General features: G+C 34.5%; 1 protein-coding gene across 1 annotated transcript in view; it reads left to right on the top strand.

Moving 5' to 3' along the window:
• Positions 1 to 21,714, top strand: part of Brinp3 (BMP/retinoic acid inducible neural specific 3) — a 391,357-nt gene that overhangs the window by 309,124 nt on the left and 60,519 nt on the right. The gene's annotated exons all lie outside the window — the stretch shown is intronic.

The following is a 21,714-nucleotide window of genomic DNA, read 5'->3' as shown; positions in this document are numbered from 1 at the left end:
GATTTGTGCTTATATAACTGTATGTCTGATGTGATGAAAAGTCCTCTAACTTGACTATGATGACAATATGTTTATATACTCATAATAACATCCTAGACCTAGATATGTGTGTAGTAGGTGTATATGTATACCTAGATATGTATGTATACCCCCGTCAGTTTCATCACTTGTATATTATACTGTATTGAATTGAAGGATGAACATTAGCATAGCTTCCTTGAATTGTACATGCACAGGATATTCAGCTATTTCTCATTTATTCATTTAATTAATTTTCTTATTTTTATTACTCATTTGAGAATAGTGTACAATGTATGCTTATCATATGACCTTCCTACCCAACTTTGGGTCCTCTTTATTTTAAATAAGAAGAATACAGTGTATGCTGCCCATATATTCCTGGATAAATGGCTGTCCACCAGAGCATAGCTTTCTCTTGATTTCATTATTTTAAAATACAATGTGAAACAAAGCAGCTTAGCATTGGATAACTGAGTAAAATAAAATGTGCCTAGAAATTGTTATAAACTGAATGCATTTTTAAAATAGCTGGAGTTATAGTTCTTGCTATTTTGCAAAGCTAAATATAATGGATTTCACCATTTCATATATTATGTAAAACTAACTTATTATTTTTGTGAGATTATATAATGTTTAGAAATGTATTGCTTTTCATGTATGAATGGATCTACGGAACATTTCTGGACCATAGGGATTAGGACTTCAGCAGTTTTCTCCTATTATGAGAACATCTTGTTCCAATTTCAATAAATAGTAAAACTTATACCCTAACAAAAGTTAAATGGCTATAGCTGACATCGAATGTCCTGTTTAATCCAAAGTGAGGAGACTATCTGTACATATGTACATTGAAAGACAAAATGAGATGAAGGAGTGACTCCTTTCAAGGGATATTATAGATGAAGAACATGCATTTAGAATTCAGACTGCATACTTTCTCAGGCTAGCTCATTCAGTTTGAAAGGAGGACTGCTGCCATTTTCCCTTTCAAAAGCTGAGCAATTGTTTTCGGTAGCTAGACAATTGGATATAGGTTATTGCTGGAGAAAAATAGGGCATCATTTTCCTTATATCACTTCTTGGGTGAAGGCAAGGTAAAGAAAGGGAGCCACATTATTTATTGGAGATACACTCTGGACCAGTGTGATCATAATGAATGGAACTAGTAGAAACAGCACACATGGCAGGACTCAGCTTCACAAACAAGACTCTATCTCACTGATAGGCTAAATAACCTTCCTAGAGGACATATGACTTCTTGGTGACACAGCAGAAACTGATGTTTAAGTGGTCTGGCTCTAGAGTGTATTCACTGAGAAACAATCCTGTGATGAGGAAGGGGATAAATTTATCAAGGTCACAGGCTGATATTGAAGTATCCTGACTCAAAAATATTGAATATATTTTCTTGAAGAAGTATTTTTTAAATGGAAATCAAATTTTATCTGCTTTCATTGAGCATTTCCTTAGGGGGATGTTTAATTAGATTAATGGAAATTGAGGATTCTTTTTAATAATTTGACATAGGGATGTAATACGTTAATAATTACTGCTTTTGTCACAGATAGAGACTAGGTTGACAAAAAAAGAGACGAGTTGCTACAGATATTGAAAGAGACCTGGGGATATCGCATTTAAGATTACAAACAGTCTCTGGGGCTTCCCAATATAATTATGTTTTCTTCATTATTTTGCAAGGGTGTTAATTGCCTGCTAGCAGTTAACCTCCCATGCGACTGTCAAGAAATGTAATCAATAGTAAGAGCAGAGGGACCAAGCTGTCATGGTTTCTGTGACCAATATCCTTTTCTCACCCCTGGCAAGGTGTTTCTGTTTTAATAAAATGAACAGGTGCATATGTAGGAGGTTTCTCCAGAAAGCTACCAGCTAAATCAGTACATCTGATGGGTCTCAAATTAAAATGTAGCCAATCAGAACCTTGGAATATAATTGCCTCATTTTCCAACTTAAATACATTATAGGCCTCCTGCTAGTACTGCACCTGGCAAATCTACTTATTAAAGTTGTGGAGGGAAGAGTTTGCTGAGACATTTTGAATATTGTGCTGACATTGTAATAAAAGAAAGGAGGGAGGAGGCATGATCTAATTCCACTGACGTCTGCTCAGATTAATATAGACCATTACTCCTGCAGAGCAGATAATCGAATCTCATTCATGGAAATATTTCAGATAATTTTTCACAAAGTAAAACCCATTGCATTTAAATATATCACCTCACTGATATTTCTTTGGTTTTTCTTAATGTTTCTATTTTTAGTTCCAGATTTCATAAGACTCACCCAGTGTGTTTAATATTCCTTGTTTACTATGTATGTGCTTTTCTATCTCTTTGGTCTCTACTGATACATTTGTGAATAATTTTGCAAATAATGGGTAGAATCCAATGAAAAGTAAAACTCAACTTCTACCACTGTGCTGACAAACAATAATATTTCATCTGAGACGTGATTTATTTTCATAGACAAAGAATATACAGAACCAAGATTAAGATCTTTGTCATTTTTATTCTAACCAAAAATTGTTACTTTTGTTACCATTTTATACATATTATAAATAATAATAATATATTAGCATTTGTACACTGGTATAAAGTTCATGCATATAAAATCAGTTATACTGGGTAGCAATATTTTAGACTATAAATTGTTATTGTTATGCTGATGGTACCAACAATAACATACATTGACATTAATTTTTTAAAAAGTAAATATTGAATGAGGGGAAAGTTACAAATCTAAATATGGTCAACATCCTGAGACATACTCTGTTCCAAAGTATAATATCCACATTCATTTGATAACACAGTGATCAATGCAGAGTGCAATTTTTTGTACAAAAACAATTTTGAATGTATGATACAGTGGTTATAAGTACAGCTTTTAGAAAGGTAAATGAATATCAATATTATATAACATTCAAAATTGTCTAAAATTACTTCATGAATTTTATCTGGAAAGATATGTTTTCAAATAAACTGAGTAAAATCAGGCATATTTGTTAAATTGATTGCAAATTGTTCTTTAGTTTTCACAGTATTTGTAGTCAATGTATTTTAAATATGGATTTGTAGCATTTTGTTACTATGACATTATTCTTTCTGTTTTATGGTTACATTGTTTTACCATTTCATTACAGTTGTCCATTAAAGAGAACTTTATTTTTATTGGTAAAAATAAAAGTTAGACATTGCATCCCTCAAAACAACCAAATCGCGTTTATTGAATTGTCCATGTGGTTAGTGTCATACATAACCTTGCCTTCTTAGTTGTAGAGAAATCGTATGCTTTCATGACAGATGATACTAGTTTGATCCTATTCAGCAGTCAATGCTGCAGTGAGAATAACTGTCAACTCCTATTACCTTTTCCTAATGCTGTCCTCTGCAATTATTTGCAGGTAGATACAATTGTCACATGTAATTTCAACATTACTAGAAGTTTAAAATGAAAACTGTTTCTGTTTTGTGCTGTTGACTAATGGTTGGATTTAGTAATGTGTTTAAATCATATAAAAACTCTCTTTAGGATACTAAAGGGCCAAACTCCAGGGATTTCGAGTCTCCCATTTTAGAGCCTATATATGAGAAAGTTTAAGAATAAGAAAGCTACAGGACATTTGTCCTAAAACAAAACAACAAAAAGAAATACACACACACACACACACACACACACACACACACACACACACACACACAGAGAGAGAGAGAGAGAGAGAGAGAGAGAGAGAGAGAGAGAGAGAGAAATGTTGAGGTAAACTTGCTTTCACAAACTGTGCTAGTTATGATGTCGACAATGTCCCTCATACTTCACTGATGTTGAAAATGGGACAAACCTAATTCACTATTATAGATTCCTGATTGTTCATAACAGATGCTATAGCTAAAGTACACATACAGATTCCCTATAGCTATCAGAGAACTTGTCCTTGGTCACTTGGGAATCTCCCTCAGGGTAGAACTGTTATGATACATGTGTGAGAAAAAGAGAGGAGAGTGATCATCTATGGCCAGTAGTCTGATGGCAAAGCTGAAATGTTCACTGCTCTTTACTTCTGTTCCTTTATTTTTCCCACCCTTGATGCCATTTGCTCACACAATAGCTGGTACTGTTCTACTTAAGGGAATTATTTATAGTCCAAAGAAAAACAACATGAGGATCTGCTCTTCACTACTACTGAAAACAAGACCTGAGTGAGGGTCCACATGCATAGTCCAATAGTCTTTGGGATCAGATCTGCAACTGTCAGAAATCACCATTGATCTATAGACCTGAAAAATGAGTAAAACATACATTATTGTATGAGCCATTTATGATTTTTGGGATAGATTGTAAATGTAGTGAAATGAAGATGTTCTGGAAACTTATAAGACATGTAATAGGTTTGGATCAATGATGATCAAGACTCAGACAGAACAGACAGACACACGGATGGATATAGATGGTGCATAAATAGATTAGCAGAGAGATTTTATTGTAAGTTTCTTTTTGTCCCATGAGAAAGAATAGTAGTCTTTGAATATTTTTTCTTAGTTTTCCAATACTAAGTTGTCAGGCCCGAGATAAAATGCATTCAGGTAATACTAATACGACTGAACATGACCAATTTATATATTAAGGCATATATATATATACTAAATAAAATGTGATTGTTTCCAGAAGGAAAAAAGTAGGTCGTACTTGAGAGAGGCTGGAGGGAAGAAAGGGAAGAAGAAAACTAATATAATTTTAATTAAAAAAATTAAAAATTATAAATATTAATACTCAAAACTTTCAACTCTTCTTGTAGAAGCAGTAAGTTCACTGGGTCTGTGCAGTCAAGGTACATTTCTAGCCCAGAACTAGTATTTCCTAGGAATTCAGTATTAAAAAAGCCAAATTCTTTATGGCTAAAAGTCCAGTCTTTTAGAATGAGACACAAAATATATTGTGAAGTAAAATTCCCATGGAACATAAAAATGAATGTATTTTCATTTTAGTTCTCTGTGTTTTGCCCCTAACATCTGAAAGATGGCTAGACTTTTTAAAATTCTATATATTGGGTAAATTATTATCATGAATCTTGCACAATAGTGAAGCATCATTTTATTGAACATTTATTTTTGAGTTTGAGATATTGGTACTATTGTAGATCAATCCCTCTGATAACAATTTTCCTAGCTTTGCAATTTGCCATTTCAATTTAATATTGCCAGTAGTGTTAGACCTGCTATTACATTTATGGCTTAGATTACTATTGAAAATATTGTTGGGGGAAGGAAGTAATATTGCTGTGATTTTATCATTAGACCACTTTTCTTATACACAATGCCAGGACTCCACAAAAGCATCAGGTTCGCAGGCTATATGGTATCATTTATATCTTTATGACCAGCTCTCAGGGTGCTCCACTAAGAATAGTAATGGTGATTCTGAGAGCTGTGGTCAGAGTAGTTCACTGCTGCAGCAAGTAGCAAAAATATGATACTGCACTTTGAATATCTAGAGGGTTACTTCAGGGGAAACAAAACAACAAATAATTGTTTGAGTTTTGTTACATGGTCCCATGAAATTCCAGGACTATTTTGATGCAAAAGGGTAATCTATTAAAAGAAGGCAAGAGCAGCTAAATACAAGCTTATATAGAGTTCTCACTTTTGCTATTATGTTTAAATGACTTGAGAAGTGAAACAATAAAGTTAAATAACTAGAGAATTAATATCTCAGATTTTGTTTAAATAACTAATGTACTATGAAATTGGGTCAGTTTGTTATATACATTTTTTTTCATAAAATGCATTTCATATTTTAGATGTATTTTCTAAAATGTATATGATATTTATACTTATATACATTTTAAATTCATTTACTGAAAAGTATTAATACTTTTGTTCTAAAGCAATATATATATATATATATATATATATATATATATATGGTATGTGTATGTATGAATGCATATACATAAGACACAGATATAAAATTTATAAAAGATACAATAAACCAATTAAAAATAATTGTCATCCAGGAGAAAGTAACCCACCTTTCCCATTGATTGGCTGTGATATGCCATGTAAACAATACCTTGCTACTTCAACCTTCCCATTTTACCTATCCTCACAAAGTATTCTAAATTTTAAAGAATGGCAATTAGGACATACTTCTCTTTCAACTCTTGATCGATGCTAACTTCCAAAGATGATAGAGAAAGCCTATGTGCTACTAATCCATGAAAGTAAAACATAAGAGCTTGTGAACACTGCTCTTCACAAGGCTTTGAGTCATAGAGTTATCATTCCAACATTATCCAAATAAAAAAAACTACTATGACTTTTATTTTGAATTAATATAGGACATTTGTCTCTAAGCTTGATGCCAATCTCTGCCAACTTTCTTGCATGCATCTTGCTGTTACTTTTATATTTTTCAGTGAAAGTGGCTTGGTTGGGTCTAAAGTGGCTGTAGGACTGGCGGATGAGAGAGATTTGTCCTGACTGTGGGCCAGGCAGGACTTGAGAAAACTCCAACTACAGTGCCAAGATTTAAATCCTCCAAGTTGCCATACTATTGGATTGGCTACACCATGTATTAAGTGTCTTGTCTTTTTTCTTTCAAATCCAGGTTTTTGCATATGGTAGGCAAATGTTCTATGACTGAATTCCATCACCAAGCCCAGGATTTTAGGTTTTTGAGGAACCTCGATGCTGTTTTATCACATAGAATTACTACTTCATACTCTCAGCAGTATGTACAGGTTTATCCTCTGTCAATGTCTTTGCTAACACTTTGTACCTTTTGTCTATAAGATAATATCTAATTGTGTCATACCTTTTTTTTGTTTTGGAGACAGGGTCTCAGTATATAGCTATGGCTGTCCTAGAACTCACTATGTAGACCTGAATGAATTACTGCTTCTGACTCCTAATTGCTGGAATTAAAGGCATGTGCCACTGTGAGGGGTTAATGGATATATGTTTATTACACTAATAATTTGTGTTGTTAAGAATGATTTTTTTCATATGTAGTTTATCATTTGATTTCATTTCAGATATATGTTTAAAAATATTGCTCATTTTTAGGTGGGTTATTTAATGCTAAGCCATGGGATATTTTAGTTCTTTATATATGCTAAGAATAAACTTACCACAGAAAGTTACCGAATGTATTCACCAATCAAGTAAGTAATCTCTTTACTTTGTTTATTCTCACCCCCTCCTTTGGCTAGGCTATGTAGAAGCTTTTTAAAATTATATGTGATCTCATTTATTTAGGTTTGGGTATAATTCTATTTGTTAGATTTTTTTTTTTTTTCTAGGAAAAAAAAAGAAATCATCGCTCAGGCTTACCATTGTCCAGCTCTTACTCTTAAATTAACTCATTTTTATTAGTCTATACTTTGCCACATAGCTTGTGGCTTACCATTGTTTTTACATGTTGCTTCTCCTGGCAGCGGCTGGCAGTGTCTCCTCCCAGCCTTCCTGTTTCCAGTCTTCTCCTCTTTCTTGTCCCACCTACCCTATCCTTCCTGCCTGGCTACTGGCCAATCAGCACTTTATTTATACAGAGTGATATCCACAGCACTCATTCCAGTGTCTGGCCGAGTTTTCTCTAAGCTTTGCTCTGTTTCATATTTTAGATTATATACTTAAGTCTTTAATGCATTTTGAGTTGAATTTATCTCTGGTCAGAGATAAGGTTCTCCTTTCATTCAGCTAAGTGTGGGAAGCCAATTTTCCCAGGACTGTTGTGTTGTACTTTTCCCATTGTATATTCTTAGCACTGGAATAATAGTAAGTGGGCCATAAGTAGGGGGTTTACTTCTCAGGTTCCTGTTCTGCTTTGTCAGTTCCTGTCTTTAAATGACTCCATGTTGTATTGAGTGTAGAAGTAAGGTAATGTGATTGACCAGCTTTACATTTACAAGTTTGAGGTAGAAAATGTCCTGAAAAGAGAGGAGCCAGAAACATGATGGAAAGTTGAGGAAAAGAAAGAAAACTGGAGAGGTATCTATTTACATGCATCTATTTGCAAGGCTCTTCTGAGTGTGCTGGCACAAGAGACTATATGCTTGCAGAAAGGGGAGTTCAGTCAGCCTGTGGAGAGGTGTTTGGAATTCATTGCATGCTGTTGCTTCTTTGAAAGTTGCTTTTCTGTGTAATCTCGGAAGGATGGTTTCTTATTGTCACATGTTCAGTGACACAATAATTCTGAGCATGGCAGCTTCCCATACAGGCCAAGTTTTCAGATTCAATGGGAGATTTTGCTTTTGCTTTTGTTTCTTCCAAAGCTTGTATCCTGGAGCTATCTAAAGAAGAGTTGCAGACAGAATGTATAGCTTAAGTCAGGTGATGATGGCGACAAGTTAGTTTCTAAGAGACAACTTTAAAAAACTGCCAACAGTGTATGGAAAAATGCATGACATGGTCTCTTTGTTGTTTTATTTTAGAACAAATAGACTAAATACAACAGGAAACATTCCAAGTTCCTAACAAAATTTAAATAATGAGAAGAATGCCCTGGAGGGACACACCATAAGCATAATAAGGTTGTCTGAATGCAAAGATAGGAAGCTTTGAGCAATTGAAGAAATAAGAGGAATCACCTGTAATCATAGGAAAACTGAAAGCTGATCAAATTTCCTAATAATAGAAAATGTACATACATGAAGGCTTGATGGAGAAACTAATTCATAAGTAGAAATTGGATATTTATTTATCACTGCAAGCAGCCAGTCTGCCCAGTTAGAGATTTCATCACCTTGTTTTTCTCCTGTGGTAGGAATTTGTCTTTATGCCAATCTTCCAGGAGAAGGTATGAAACAGCTAAAGTCCCAGCACTTGGCAACTCCAGTTTCCTGTTCTTTGTTCTCTCTAGTTGTGTGTAAGGATTTGAACCTGGCTGATGCAGAAACTTGATACTTGGAAAGATTTCCGAATGTGGCCTTTTTGTACTTGGTTCTAGTATATATAGTCAATAGTCACATCACTGTGCTGCATGCTGATTAAGGCTTTATCAGTATGAAATATGTACTTATCGGTTCATCACCTTAAATGGATTTTCTCTATCATACCTTTAACTAGATATTTATTTATTCGTGTTGGTTTTGGGTGGAACCTGTAGTCCCTTTTCACATAGTACTACAGTTTGGAACTGTTGTTATACTCTGCTCATTGGTTTTATTTCTCCTTCTAAGTCACTGGCAATATGTCTTATATCCCAAAGTTCAAACTCTCTGAAAAACTAATCTGGCATATTTTTATTCTTGCTTCTCATTGTTTACTTATTTCTTCATTGTGTCAGTTGGTTGAGTCATATGCCATATGTAATTCATAGAATAACAATAATGTCCTCTATTAGCAGTTTGGTAAGAGAAACGAAGAACAATAAGACACTTTCTTGACCCTTGGTGTAATACAGAATTCTCTCTGTCTCTGTGTCTCTCTGCCTCTCTCTCTCTCTCTCTCTCTCTCTCTCTCTCTCTCTCTCTCTCTCTCTCTCCCTCTCTCCCTCCCCCCTATATCCTTGGGAGGATTGTTTTCCTCTTAGAGTTGACAATGTACAATGAACCTATGATTGAAATTAATCTTAATCTTACATTACTTCTGAACAAAATCAGCCTGTCCTACAGCATGGTTATTATGAGATTCTAAGAGATAAAATTGTAGTAAATCTGAACAATAGCACTCTATGAATATAAAAATTCAATGTAATATCTTTGTCAACTCCAGGAGTATTTCTGCTTGTTAAGCAGGAACTTTTTTTTTTTTTCAGACAGTGTTTGTTTGTTCTAGGCTTTAGTTATTATCAATAGTGTCAGTTTACATAGTTGTAGAAACTTGATAAAATGCATTTCTTCATCAGAAAAGTGAAGATTATTACAGCACTCATCTCCTAATTTCTACAGGGATTAGCGAGATAACTCACATACATTTCTCAGAGCAGCTTCAGAATAGTTACAATAAAGAAATTATCAAAAATTACAGATAGTATTGGTCACTAATTACATAAGGGGATTTTGTTTTCATAGTCATCTATTTTAACAAACATGAATACCCTTTGTTAGTCCAGGCTATGATCATCATTACTGTTAAGTAGCGCAGTGATTGGCACATGGCACATGGTTAATAAACATTTGTTAAGCTGTTTGACTGTAGAATATGATTACCCCTGAGGCCTCAATAAATTGCAGGACTCCAGGTTCTTATTAGAATAGAATCTCAACTGTAGCACACAAGTAATGTATTTAAAGACACTGAGTTGGGAAGCTCAGGTTACCAAGAGGACTCCAAATGCTAGCTCAGGGTCTAAACAAGGCACAGTTCAGAACTCTCACAAGAGAGGAAATCACTGGAGGACAACTAGGAGTACTTGAGTCTGCAACCAGAACATCTGTCACCAAAATACAGATCACTGAAGTAAGTCATCCTTATGAAAAATGTCACCAGATAATTCACTTCTAGAACTCCTGAGATTTGTCCTTTTTTCTAATTAGGGAGAGATAAAGAAGCAGTATTTGCTCCTTAGATTTTTTTTTTTTTTTACATAAGATTTGTCCATTTTTCTACTTAGGGAGAGATAAAGAAACAATATTTCCTCCTTAGATTTTTTTTACATTTTTATATAAATTGAAAATAGACTGCTTTTCATATGTTACATTCTGGTTATTTTCCCCTCCCACAAATCATCCCAGATCTTCCCTTCTTCCCCACCATATCTTTTGATCAATCATGAGAATACAAACAGGTATATAAAAAATAACAATGATGAAATAAAATAAGATGAAGCATCAACAAACAACCAGAATAGAACACACCAAACAGAATAAGAAGAGCCAAACAGGAACCACAATAACAATAATAATAATAATAAGCTCAAGAAACACATATAGTCAAAGTGACACACAAATTCAGATACACTGGAATTCCAGAAAGAACAGAATCAGAAACCATAATATATACACAAAGGACCTGTGAGATTCAATAAAAGAATGAAAGAAAGAGCCCTGATAAAACATTTTAAGACAAAGAAGTTCCAAAAATGCTCCTGAGTTCCTTTTGTGTTTGCCATCTATTGCTGAACATGGGGTCTGGCCTTGAGGCTGGTTTGTATACTAATGGGACTCCATTGGGGGGGCAAAAATTTTGCAAGACGTCATCAATTGTAGATGCCTTTTTGGCTATGGAAAGGGTTGTATATATTACCCCTCTCAGCACCTAAAATTTTTTTATTAAAATATGGTTGCATCTTCTCCTGCCTTTTCCTCCTTCCATCCCCTCCCATGCGCCTCTCTCCAACCTTTCACATGCTCTCCCCATTCTTTCTCAAACTGATAGCTTCTTTTTCTTTGACTGTAGTTGTATTATTAGGTAGGTGATAGAGGAAGAGAGATGGATGGATAGATGATCAATAGATAGATGATAGAGAGATGCCTGATAGATAATAGATAGATAGATAGATAGATGACAAACAAATAACAGATAATAGATAGATAGACACACAGACAGACAGATAGGTAGATTGATAGACAGACAGATAGGTAGAGCTAACTATATATATACAACCTGCTGAGTCCTTTTAGTGTGACTCCTATATATGGCTTTGAGAAGGACTATTTTATATTAGATAGACAATTATATCGATAGGGTATCAAAGTACACTCAGGTCCACCAGGCTCTGGGAGTATGGCTCAGTTGTAGTCTGTATGCTCAGGTAAAGGATAGACTAGTGCATGGTAATATCTGCTTATGCAGGCTCAAGTCATTTACAAAATGTGCCCTTTAATATCAAGAGTAATATCTAACAATATGAAGTGTGAATGATAATATGTACACTATGTACACATCTTGAAATTTTCTTTAAACTTAGGATACTTGACATTACTGACATATGACATTAATTGTCAGAATTGTCCTCTGTTTACAATGATAGGAAAAAATATGTATGCGGGAAGGAACTTTATTCATCATTCCAGGAGACACCAGTAAAGCTTCCCCATCAGAAGTTTAATTAGAATCACTCTTTGCTTAAAATATAGGCACCATGATGAGTTACTTTCAAGTAAAGTTTCAAATTCCTAGTGTGGTATAGAACTCTAGTTTCTCAGAATTTAATCAGTAACTAAGCAAACAATATAACTTTGAGTTTAATTTTTAATAGAATGCAGAAATACCCAACTTATATCGTGCTTCTGTCTTATGTGTCTCTGTGGGTATATACCAGATATCGACCATATTTCTCTGATTCATGAACTAGCTAGCATTTGGAGACCCGTAACTTTAACATTAGCAGTTATGTCACCATTCAAAGGAAGAGTTACCCACTAACGCTCTGTTACATGATGGCATTCTGTGGCTTTGACATGTTTTAGCCTAGTAAGTTGACAGGAAGCTCTTTCCATTATTGTTTTTTTTTTCAGTTTTCTTCCTCTTCTTCTTTACTCTAACTTAAGTAAACTCTCTGTTGACTGACTTGGGCATGTTTTACTTTGGGGACTTCGATGTTGTTTTATTTCATTTAGTTTACATATACAGATCACTTGGGGCCTTAAAGGATGATCGGTGTTTTTGTCCATAGACACCATAGTAGCCTCGGGAACTCTAAAGTGTCCTGAGCTTTGATTATTAATTTTCTTTTTTTATTTATTCTTCTCTCATACAGTACTCTCGGAACACAGCCTCCTCTCTCTCCAGTCCTCCCAGTCTCTCCTTCATCTGTCCCCTCTTCCAGATTCCATTCTTCTCTGTCTCCTTTCAGAGAAGATCAAGACTCCAAGAGACAGCAACCCAACATGACAAAATAAGACAAGGCAAAACTCTCACATCAATGAGAAGGCCAGAAGAGGCAACCCAGCAGGAGGAAAAGCATGCCAGAAGCAGTCACACAAGTCAGAAACACACCTGCTCCCACTGTTAGGAGGCCCACAAAAACACTAAGCTGGCAGACCTATCTACATACGCAGAGGACATAGTGCAGACCCATAAAGGCTTCATGCTTGCTGCTTCAGCATCTGTGTGTCCCTATGAATCCTGCTTAGTTGACTCTGTGGACCCCTGTTCTCTTGTCAGCAACCCCTCTGACTCCTACAATCCTCCTACCCTCCATATTGGGATTCCCTCCTGAGCACTTCCTAATGATTGGCATGACATTTCCAAGTAGCACATTGCACTTGTGTGCACTTTATCTAAAAAAAAAAAAAGATATAATTATATTTTAATTTAAAGTAAAACAAATAGAAAGTAAAGTTTAAGAAAAGCATGTAACATTTTAACACAAGAGTAGGGTACCCTATGGAACAGACAAGAAGATTTTAAGACACCACACCACACCACTCCTTATTTATTTATTTATTTATTTATTTATTTATTTATTTATTTATTTATATGGGAAAAGTACAAGAGAAACAAACAAGGGTTAATTTTTTTTTTTGGAATTTAAATTAAGTATCATTTCATCCATCCATAGTCCAATGCCCCTTCTCCCCACACTTTCACAAATCAGTATTCCTTCCAACTTTAATGTAAGCAGTCTGATGGTCATTAAAATATGACCATAAGGCCAACATTTGTTTGAAGTTCTTTGACATCAGGAGATAAAAAGGTTTATTTTTAGCACTGTCTTCGAATTCTCTAACATGTACTCAACCCTTTGAAAAGAAAGTGTGGGTGTTTCAGATCCTTAATCAAGCCATCTCTGAGGGTACCAACTGGCTCATCCACTGTTTTTAAACTTATAAACTCTTCTTTCAATTTGAAACAGGCACCTGGTATCAGATATCATCTTAGTAATAGCATTCTTTCTGTGATGAATGTATGTGACAGATCTCTTGTCAACTTTCTGTGTTTATCATTGTATCTATTTATAATGGTTTCTGTCCACAATGTTCTAGGAATTCAACCACATTTTCCACCCATTTTCTCTTTAGAAGCTATTCTGTAAGATTCCTTTTATTGCCTGTTCATCTGTCAGCACAAATTCCTTAAAGGAAGAAAAAAGGGTTTAATTGAGTTCAACGGATAAAGAATTCATTAAAGGACAGTGCACAGAATATAAAATCACCAAGTAAGGTAGAGAAACATTTTCTTCTGCAATAGAAATAGTCAAAAAACAGTAGAAAAAATTCCATAAAACTTATTTAATGGTGCCATCACTGTTAAAAGGTATGGGCAGATTGCAATAGACGCTACTATTTCTGTTCCCCTACTATCCCCATGATCCCCTGAGAGGGAAGATCTAATTCCAGAAGAATTACATTGAATCCCACAGCTTAGAAAATCCACTCACTCTGTAGTTTCAAGGGCACTGTGAAGGTGAAGACTAAGCAGAAATATAATATAATCAGAAAAAATATATTATCTGTTTTTAGACAGCTACTGATGACTTAGGACCGGCTCTAAGTTTACACCCTTGATTTTCATGCATTTTTTTTAGCCTTATAAAATTGATTGTGAGCCAGATATCATTTATTTAATAATAATTATAGTTTTTTGTAGTTTCATATAAACTATACTACCAAGTCTGTTAGAATCTTTTGAATAAACTTGAAATGATGTATGGTCACCTCTGGTTGTAACAGTGGCATAATATAGAACTTGAAAAAATGTTGTTTGGAGATCCATCCTTCAAATATTTCCTTGGAAAGTTTGGAGACAATATTTTATGAAATTGAAAACAACACAAACATCTAAAAAGCCACATGTAGTTGTAATTATGGGGTGGATGTGAAAGTCAAGAAAACAGTGTTAGTGCTACTGAATAAGAATCTTACTGCCACTAAACACGAAGAAGCTGCATTAGACGGTGATCTGGTTTGCAACGACAGTGATGGACAATGACGAATAATTTGAAATTAAAATGTCAGCTTTAGATCTAGGACTTAATAAATATCTGAATTTTTTTTATCATGTTTACCCATGGTAAACTAAAACAAAAAGAAATCTTTATGTAAAAATTCAGTCACTGTCGAATAAATTTGCTCATGTAAAGATTCAGTACAAGACTATGTTCTGTATAAGAAACTGTGGCTTGTTTTTTCACCCCACTGCACAGAGAATTTTGTTCTACAAGAGATTGACACTAGTTTATGTCAAAGTATCCTGTTACAGTTAAAAGCAGAGAAGGTGACACTGGAAAACTAGATTACAAATATCAAGAAAATTCAGAAACAATTGCTCCTTTTATTAAAAGCAAGTGTTTACATAAATTCTTCATATACATCTTCAAGCTTATTTACCTCTCTTTTTATTTTAAGTAGGCTGTGTTCTCTTTACTCTTTGCTTATTCTCTTTACTTATTTCAGATTCGTAATTTTTCTGTTCCCAGCCTATTTCTAGGATTTCACTATAATTAAAATTATCCATATTGTATTGTTGTTTCTACTGACAAGAAAACGTCTACTAATGGAGATTGATTTATCAAGCATGCATTCATAAGTATGTGTCTATATATCATTAAGCATAATTTGTTTTCATTTATTTATTACACTTGAAATATTTATAAAATATATAGAAAAGCTAATATTATTTGTATATTATCACTTTAAACTTTAATAAGGGTATCATATCCACAATAATAGAAATCATAAAAGGTTTTTTTCCTTCCTCAATCTTAAATACCTGCAGCTTTACTTTTCTATGGAATAAGCATCTGTTTAGAACTCTTTAGGTGAATTTATAAATCAAGACATTGCTTCTCAATAGAAGAAAATATTTTACCTTTCAGGAAGCAAAGCATATGTATGCTGCTATCACTCTAAAAACTTACCAATGTCAAAATGATTTGGGCAACTTTTTGGAAAATATATCCCAGAGTAATTCTATTTTTTTAAAACTTCTAAACTTCTATTGATTCTTTGTGGATTTCACATCATTCATTCTGATCTCACTGATCTCCCAGTTCCCACTCATCTCGTTTTCCTTACAAATTCCCTGAAAAAAAATTTTAAATTTAAAAGAAAATCCAAAAACAAACAAAACTAAGAAACAAAAACGTGAGAGAGAGAGAGAGAGAGAGAGAGAGAGAGAGAGAGAGAGAGAGAGATTCTAAATTTACTGAGATCATATCAAGAGTAAACTTGGGGAAAGGCATTAAAAGCATCAAAAGTTACTCAGCTATTGCCTTTCTCGTTCAGCTCATGGTTATGCAGTCATGTCAGTGAGATTCTGTGGGAATAGCTTCCAACATCAGGGACACAGTGTCAGTAAATTTCCTGATATTCTGGCTTTTAAAATATTTCCACCCTTCTACATCAATGACCCCTGAACCCTAACTGCAGCAGTTGTAATTTAGATATACCTTTGGGACTGGGCTTCACAACTCTATATTGTAATTAGCTGTAGTTTTCTATAATTGTCTCTTTTGCAAAGAGATTATTTATTTATTTATGTATTTCCTTTTTGTCCTTATTTTTTAAATTAATTAATTAATTAATTAATTAATTAATTTTGAGACAGAGTTTTTCTGCTGTGTAGCTTTGCAGCCTGTCCTGGAACTTGCTGGCCTTGAACTTATAGAGTATTGGGATTAAATGCATGTGTTACCACTGCCCATCAGAGTTTTCTTGATGACAGATGAGAACAGCACTTACCTTTGTGTATAAGGACAAATATTTAGAACATAGTCAAATATGTGCTGGTTCAACAAATTGATTGTTGGAAGTTTACCTCCAAGTTCTATGACTTCTCTAGTATTTAGATAATTTTTCAGTACTAGTCTTTTTTAAACTCATGTTGAGCATCTCTAAGTTCAATTAGAGAGTTATTGACTACTTCCAGAGTATGTATAATCCTACTGCATCCTTCATGTTAGACTGCCTTGTTGATAGTTATTGTTCATAGGCACCAGAGCTGGGCAGGACTTTTGGTAATCCAAGGGAAGATATCACCAACTAGTTAATCAATATGAAAAAGTCAGCACTAAAAACACACCTACATTTAACTTTGAACAGACCAAGTGGATTGTATTTCTGTATTTTGGAAAACATACATATGTAACACAGTAATGAAAAAAGTAAAGGAGGGATACATGGCATGGTTAGAGGCAGAAAAGAAAGGAAGAAGTGACATGATTACATTATAATCTCAAAATATAAAAGAAATAACCTTACTGTAGGAGAGAAGCTGCAGCATCCAAGGGATTAACACTGTGCCTGCTTGGGAAATGAAAACATTTTGCAAAGTTGTCTCCTAACCTCTTCTTGTTGCCTCCACGGAGTCCACTTATGCAGTTCATTCCCTCTGTAATATTCTTTATTTTCAGTGAATTAGTTTTGTTAGGAGACTGAAGCTAACTATACATTCTAATAGCCCAGATGCTCATTAGCATGCTTTTCTTTGTTGTCTCTGTTGTTATCTTTGTATCACTGGAAATGATGCTATAGAAGGAACACAAATAGCCGATAAGTATTTTAAAGTTGTTCACCATCTATAGCCACCAGGAAAACGAAAACTAAAATTACTTTGAATTTCCATCTAAGAGATAATAAATAATTCTGATGATGACATGGACAAAGAAGAACCCTTATACAATGTGGTTCAGAGTATAAACTAGTGTAGGCAATATGGAAGTTAGTATATATTTTTTCATTGTTAAAAATATCCTGGATATGACCCAGTAGTATTTCACCCAACATATACACATAGGATTCTGTGTCCTATCACAGAGATCCTTGACTAGCAATGTTTATTGATGATGATTATGCACAAGAGCTAGGAAATGGAACCTCCCTAAAGGTTCCATCAGCAGATGGGTACATAGTGAAACCATAATATAAAGTCACAGTCAGAATTTGTTCAGCTATAAAGAAAGAAAAATTATGATAATTGCTAAAAGATAGATCTGCACAATAGTGTATTAAGTGATTTGATGCAGGCTCAGAACTCAAACATCCCATGTTCTCTCTCATATAAAGATTCTAGACTTTAGTGGATACATGTATGAAATTAGAAAGGAGACTCAAGACGGACAAAAGAAGTGCTGAGGAATAGGGTGCATGAGGCAGAGAAGCAGAAGGAAGGCTATACTAGAAGCAGATGTGTAAATTATAGAAAGGAGGATGAGTTAGAAGATGGAAAGCATTATCAACAAAACCAATTTTGTTTGCAAATGACATAAAAGAGCATAATACATTATGTGTTAAAAAATAAAAAGTAAGTTTAAAAACCAGGCATGGCAGCCTGCTTTTGTAATCCCAGCATCATAAGGCTAAAGCAGGATGATCACAAGTTTACAGGCAGCCTACACTGTGTACTGAGGGCTAGGCCAGCCTTCACTGTACACTGAGACTATCTCCAAAACAAACAAGCAAAAGATTGTTATCACACATCCTACCATGAGCAGGGTTGTACATTCAACAAAAGAATCACCTTGCTCCAAATAGAAGTAATGTCAAGATAACAAATCCTGCCTTATATCTTGGAAATTTTTGAAGAGTATAAAACTCCTGTGGGGTTGGGGATTTAGCTCAGTGGTAGAGTGCTTGCCTAGCAAACCCAAGGCCCTAGGTTTGGTCCTCAGCTAAAAAACAAACAAACAAACAGACAAACAAACAAAAACAAAACTTGTGTGTGTTCATTCAAAACTTTAAATTCATTTAAGGATTTTTGGCAATGTTTTTGTTTGTTTCTTTTTTTTTTTTTTCTGAGTTAATGAGTAGGATTGTATTATTTTATAGAACAAGAGTATATCTGTCCTCTTTGAATTTTCATCTTTTCCTTCATCAAACAACTTAATCACTGCTCCAGCCTCTGACAGGTTATTATGCATTTGCCAAATAACTACAAATGGTTCTCTACATAGTATTAGAAATTAAGATTAAAGTATCTTCTGACATCCCTAATTCTTCTACTTTTTCTTATCTTTCTATCTATGTAATGTTGATTTATGTAATAATTCCTGTGTTCCATTCAACTATAATTTCTGTAATCTATAAATATTATTTATAGTAAATGCCAAAATGAGATAAAAATATTTATGATGACATTTCCAGGAAATCTACCGAGTTCTTGGTAAAATAGGTATAAAAATTTAAGATGCTGTTGTAGCATTTAAAAATAATGCATATCTCACTATACATAAGTGAGACAGTTGAGTGGCTTGGACTGTTTGGCAGGCATCCAGGCTGTGGGACCCGGACCCGTTCTTAGTGCATGAGCTGGCTGTTTGGGACCTTGGGCTTACACAGGGACACTTTGTTCAGCCTGGAAGGAGGGGACAGGACCTGCCTGTACTGAATCCACCAAGTTTAAATGAATCCCCAGGGGTGTCTTGGCCCTGGAAGAGATGGGAATGAAGGGGAGGGGATGGGGGGAAGGTGGGAGTGGGGGCGTGATGGTGGAAGACAGGGGAACCCATGGCTGATGTGTAAAATTAAAACACAAATATAATTTTTAAAAAAAAGAAAAAAAATGCATCTCATTAATTAGTTATTGTTAAAAATGAGATGAAAGGTTTATTCACACTTGCTGTCATAGATTGAAACATCTGTATGTTCTATTCACAACAGGTGTTCAATAACTGTGTGGGTGACTGTCAATGGCGGGTCCTAATGACTTCATAATGAACTAATTATTCATGTGTCATGTTAAAACTATTTCACAGAGACCATGCATGCATTGAGGATTTTCAGCAGATACACACTCTTGCAAGCACTCCAGTAAGATAAATAATTTCTACCTTATAATGTTCTTTAACCTCAGTCAGTTTTCCTGATTTAGATATTTTACCAATATTGTGATGACAATGAATGCAATTATAAATTCATGCCCACAACACGATAAAGTCTTATCAGAAGAGTCAAAGGTGACTATGAAATGAATGATTAGTTTTCAAAGGAGAGGCATCTGCTCTGTGAATATCCAAGGAGTGTGTTCCAGTTTCCATGCATCAATTCTTTATTTAAAAGAGGATATTTCTCAAAAGAGACATATGGAAGCAAACAAATTGCACAATATTCTAGAACCAAAACTTTGATATTAATTTATTATTTATGCTCTGATTATTTGGAAGGATGATTTTAAACATATCTAGTACAAATATACTACAAAGTTTCCTCCAATTACATTTGTGCTATTGAAAGATCTTCCCTTTGTTTTACTCTTTCTTCTTTTTTAAGTAATAATCTATATGCTGAATATCCAAAAATTGTGATGTTTAAGTAAGTTAGGCTCAGTTATAATCAAGACCTATCCCAAAACACATATAAAATTTGTGACCTGAATAAATTTTTCATTTATTTTTATTAATTCTTTGAGATAGTCACAAAGTGTATTTTGATAATTTCACTGAACTCCTCCAAGAAACATCTCAGCATAACACTCAACTTGTGTTCTGTTTCTATCTTTCTCAATTCCAACAGTTTTCTTTTGCCCAGTTGCCCTTGAATATTGGGTCTGCCCTGGAATGTGGTGGTGTACCATTACAGAAAACTGTCACTTCCTCCCCTGGCAGAGCAAATGCCTATAGCTCATCAGGAGGTATTTTGCTGGCTTCTGGCTTGAGCTTGTACAGATTATATCCATGTTTTCATATGTGTGAGTTCATATGTACGACCGTCCTCTAGTGACCACAATACAGCTGAATATATATGCAACCTCAGGTTCATATCGCCTGTCTTCTCCCTTTTCCATGAAGACCCTTGAGCCTTGAAAGAGGAAGGGTGACATATACGTGAAGCATGCCAGACTCACTCCTTCTCTATTTGTTGTCTAAATGTTAAGCCACTGTCTTAGTTGTCATCCACTGCAAGAAGCTTCTCTGTAGAGTTGAGATCCATTAATCCATGGGTATACTACAGAGTCAGTAAATTATTTTAATACCTGGTCTATTTAGCATGATAATACTGGTAGATTCTCCTGTAGGGTCGATAATTATCTAGCCACCATTCTTGGTCAGTTTTGTGGTGTCAGATAACCATTCTTCCTCCTATAGTGGTCCTTACACATAGGTAGAAGATGATTGTTTGCTTCCCTAATATCCATGCATATATGGCACTAGTAGACACATGTTGCTAGGAAGTTTGTCATTTTTACTCACAGGATTCACAAAAGGGTAAAAGTTTGATAAGTGGGGTTGTGAGAAGGAGTTTGGGGGGAAAAAGTGTGATGAGAATGTATTATATAAAAAAATCTATTTTCAATTAACAAGACAAAACGATTAAGTTTAAGATTACTTTTCTCCTCAAATAGTGTCCATAGTACCTTCCAGCAGTTTAAAAGTTCGTCAGTGGAGATGATGGTTCCAGGTTCTCATGTTTGTTTATCATATTTTAGACTCAAGGAAGTGATATCTTCAGAAAAAAAAAAAAGGTCTTAAACTTAAATTCTGAAGGGTAATCAAGAACAATGATAATATTCTATAATGTTTGAGGTCTATGGAGTTTAATTATTTGGAACAGTAAGCTAGTAATGTTACATGTTAATATATGCAACAGAATATGACTTATGACTGGCTTAATTATTATGGCTGAATAGTACATATGTATATCATGGTGTGTATTTGAGTGTCTGCTAAAGGACAATTTGCTTCTTTCTCCTTTTGAATACTATGTCATCTATTTTGTTTGTTTACATAATTAACAGATCCTCTATATTATTTGTTTTCCTGTAACATGAAATCTGTGTGTGTGTGTGTGTGTGTGTGTGTGTATTTGTGTGTGTGTGTGCATTTGAAATAATGTGTGTGGTATATGATCATGAGTACATA

This window comes from Onychomys torridus, chromosome 11 (assembly GCF_903995425.1).
Source record: "Onychomys torridus chromosome 11, mOncTor1.1, whole genome shotgun sequence".
Lineage (NCBI taxonomy): Eukaryota > Metazoa > Chordata > Mammalia > Rodentia > Cricetidae > Onychomys > Onychomys torridus.
Note: the sequence above shows the minus strand (reverse complement) of the source record. Positions and strands in the feature narration are given on the sequence as shown.